Source organism: Thrips palmi, unplaced genomic scaffold (assembly GCF_012932325.1).
Source record: "Thrips palmi isolate BJ-2018 unplaced genomic scaffold, TpBJ-2018v1 HiC_scaffold_5, whole genome shotgun sequence".
Taxonomy (NCBI): Eukaryota; Metazoa; Arthropoda; class Insecta; order Thysanoptera; family Thripidae; genus Thrips; species Thrips palmi.
Genome location: NW_023144632.1, coordinates 8,280,803 through 8,285,176, shown reverse-complemented (window position 1 = coordinate 8,285,176; position 4,374 = coordinate 8,280,803).

Sequence of the window (4,374 nt, the reverse complement as noted above, 5' to 3'; positions counted from 1 at the left end):
AGTGGACATTCGCCATTTTCACCACATTAGCTGTGGACATCCGTAAGTGGTTAATTACAAATCTGAACTAGTTTAACGGGATAGTCTGTGGACTTACGCCTGTTTGTCAGAATGGCCTATGGACTTACGCCTGTTTGTCAGAATGGCTAATGGACTTACGCCTCTTTGTCAAAAATCCACCTGGACTTACGCCTCTTTGTCAAAAAACCACCTGGACTTACGCCTCTCTGTCAAAAATCCACCTGGACTTACGTCTCTTTGTCAAAAAACCACCTGGACTTACGCCTCTTTGTCAAAAATCCACCTGGACTTACGCCTCTTTGTCAAAAATCACACCTCATTTGGAAGGGTTTTTCTGACATTGTAGGAGTTACAAAAGAGTTACACACATGAGATTTTTACCAAAAGATGCACACTTTCTCAAAGAATTTGTCACAAAAATTTGAGTGTTGTGTGGGAATTTATAGATCTTAGGAGCTAAAAACTGTATGTTTTTGGCCGTCCTGAAAAATTTGGTTCAGTGGACTTACGCCTCTTTGTCAAAAAACCAGTGAAGGAAAAAGGTATAAAATGCATCGTTTTCCCTCTTTTGACGCCGATAACTTCTGAAAATCTAGCCTGAACCTACAACATGCTAAACATTTTCTGTTCATCTTGTTGAGGGGAACACGTTCCGCCGCTCTGCGTTCCTCTCACACTAGGTTAGGTCGACGTAGGACCTTCAAAGTCTGTGGTCATCTTCCTCTACCCAAGGGTCACAAATGGTACAATTTTGGTCTGGATTCAGCCATGTGGTTGACGGTTAGGAGGAAAAATGGAGTCGAAACGTTTCTCAATCAACCAAAACCCCAAAATATCCAGTTTTTTGATAGATATCTCCAAAACCATTTATCCGATTTTGAAACGTTTATGCGTATTCAGACTACTCATTTAAGGGGGCAGTCTCGTCCTTGTACCCTTTTTGAGGGGGTTTTCCCCCTCTTTTGATGGCGATGATTTTTTAATATACTTCTTAGAGACAAAGAGTAAACACGAAATAAAAGAACGTAATTTTTACAACATTTTCAAAAATAAATATTTTGTTTTGTCTTTAGTTGTAAGGGAGTTATAGGTAGTGCAACAAAAGCCGGCAAAACATACAAAATTTCACTGCGCGACATTTTTCTCCGAAAGTTCTTAACTCTTTGGCAATCGGTTTGTGGCATTTTGAAGCTAAAACAATGGTTCATTTGGTTTTTACCGCTTGTCTCTAAGAGGTATATTAAAAAAATCATCGCCATCAAAAGAGGGGGTAAACCCCCCTAAAAAAAGTACAGGGACGAGACTGCCCCCTTAATTTCGAGTCAAACGCCCCAAACTGGAAGTTCCTTCGTCGTCCTGTATGGTCACCAGAGCGTTAAAAAAAGGTCAAAATGGCGGACTTTGAACGTCAGTTCACTTATTAAAAACCAGCTAAACAGAAAAATTCGAGGTTTCTCTATGTTATTGGTATCAGCTCCTTCTATCGATTTCGCTGCATATATATACGGTTGCAAATTATTTGATAGACTATTCTACCGGTTCCGTTTGCATTTCGCCGCGAGCAGAACAATTTGTCATACGGGCAAGGGACGTGCATACAGCGAGGCTAGCCAGTGCTTTGCGAGTCAACCACAGGGAGCGCTGGCGTAGCGCTGGCTGCGCGGGATCGCTTAAACAGAGGGCCCCGCTCAAACGAAGGCCCCGCTCAAACGAAGGGCCCCGCTCAAACGAAGGCCCCGCTCAAGTGAAGGCCTCGCTAAAACGAAGGCCCCGCTCAAGCGAAGGCCCCGCTCAAGTGAAGGCCTCGCTAAAACGAAGGCCCCGCTCAAGTGAAGGCCCCGCTCAAACGAAGGTCCCCCGCTCAGTCGAAGGCCCCCCGCTCAAATGAAGGCCCCGCTCAAGTGAAGGATGCGTTTTTAGTCGGGCCCCGCTCAACTGAAGGCCCCGCTAAGACGAAGCCCCCGCTCAACTGCCGCCCCCGCTCAAACGAAGCCCCCGCTCAAACGAAAACCCGCTCAAACGAAGCCCCCGCTCAAACGAAAACCCGCTCAGATGAAGCCCCCGCTCAAGTGAAAACCCCGCTCAAGTGAGAGCGTCTCCTAATTTCTGTCCTAATTTCTGTCTGCAGGTGAAGCACCTTTACACCAAAGCACTGGGGCAGACCAAACTGTTTAACCTGGCTGAAGCCCTCATGACTACCATAATGACAAGCCATTGTGGATTCTTTTTTAACTTCAAGGGCCAACGAGTGGAGAAGGGGGCTCTTCATGATGCCACTAGCAAGAAAACGGGCCTGAAGAAGGCCTGTCCAAATGTGGTGGCGTCTCTTCTCGGTATGATTTATTTTTAAATTGCTCACAGCTGTTCGTTCTTTGTCAACTAAAGCAGAAGTCTAATGTCATGCCTCAAAATTGGTTCACTTTTTCCAATGTAGGAGAAGGTTGATTTCTAGACCAATCCTTGGAAAGACTTCGTTAATTATTTTGGCAAAAGAAATTTCTGGAAAGATCTCTTAGAGAGTGTTCCCTGTTTAAATTAAATTTCAAGTAAGACACTTGAGGTGTTTCAGTGCTCTTGACAGCAACAAGACCATACTTAAAAACTACCTTCTTCATTTATGGTAAATTTGTAAAAAAGAAGTGTTTCTTGGGGAAAATTATATTTGAAAAACTGAAATTGCCTTGGGCCGGTGTACAGGTCAATTTACCTTTCCTGCTAATTTGAACCACTTCAAAAGCATGACGTTAGATTTCTATTTGAGTTCATGAGAATCTGATGATAGCTACTCGCTAATTAAACTTAATTTGCCAACAGATGTAATTCAGCTAATAGTCAGCAAAGGTGATACCTTTAAAGATGCCAACGAGGTAAGGCTGAAGTTGGCTGACTGGCTGACAAAACGCGTTGTTACACCCAGACCACAGGTACCGTTTGCATGGACACCAAAAACTCTGGAGATGCTGAAGAAGAGAGATGACGATACATATGAGAAAGAGCTTGTCCAGGTGCCTCAAGTTGCAGCAGAGGATGAAGTAGAGCATTGAAAATATATGTACTTATAAACTTTTTAATATGTATGTGTGTGAGTTTACGCACAATGATGCAGTAGTCTCATTTTGTTTTTAGTACAAAATCACTCTTTTTAATCTATGTTCCTGGACTAATTTCTATCGTTGAAAAATCAACACCGCTTTGCAACAAGTGCCTTGTCAATGTGACATCTTAGTTTATATCGTTCTTTCTTCTGAGTGAAATAACGAGTGAGAATTTTATGGTTTGTCTCATGTGCAAATGTTCAGTGTGCATATTTAACCCTTAAATTTAGTTTATGTTAGGTCAGGTTGAACATCTTGTAAAATCCAAATTGAAAATAATTTTTATGGAGGATTTGGTGTGTTGGGTATGCACATTGTAACTTAAAATACTTCTTTGTGCTGGTAGCATGATCCTGCATGGTATGGAACGGACACTTTTCCATTTTATTAAGAAAAGGTAAAGTTCATCTTGTGCGTGAAGCTTTTTTTTTGACATTACTTGAGACTTGACCTCAAAAAAAATTGGAATGCTTCACTTCAGCCTCCTCTATGGTCCAATGCAAAAATATAGACCCGGAACTTAAAACAGCCTGAAAAGAAAAGCCAAAACCAAATATATACTGTCTAAATAAAAGTTAAAAATTTGGCTTTGATTTTTTTTCAGGCAGTTTTAAGTTTCTGGTCTATATTTTGGGTTTGGACCATGGAGGGGGTTGAAGTGAAGGGTTCTAGATTTATGTGGGGTCTGGTCTCAATTCTTGTCGAAGAAACTTTGCGCCCAATATGAAATTGGAGTTTATCTTTAAAAAGATTGAAAAGTGACTGTTCCATGCCATCCAGGAACGTGGTGACAGCATAAAGAATTTTTTTAAGTATCAAAAAATAATGTGCATACCCAAAGCACCAAATCTTAAAGAAAGAAGGGTTCAAATGAGTATTTTAAATTATGTTTAACCTGTCTAGACATTCGGCCTTAACCTATTTTCGTGGCACAATTTTTATTATTCTTTCTGGACTTGTCTTTTAGAAATAAGATTCTCATTTGGCCTGTGCTTTTGAAACCTCCATGGTTATTTAGAATATATTTCTCTGTTTTAGATAGTAGTTTTACCTCATCCCAGTGCTTTGTAGTGTTTGGGATATATCATCATTGCTCCCACTAATTAACCTATGCTCCAAACTAAGCATTTCATTCTTCAGTAATTATGTACTTATGTGATGTGGCTTTGTTGGTGGGACCTGTGCGTCAATTTAAAATCTTAGTATGTGTTGTTCTTGTTCTTGTTGGAATGTAGTAGTTTGTAGTTAAAAAATTTTT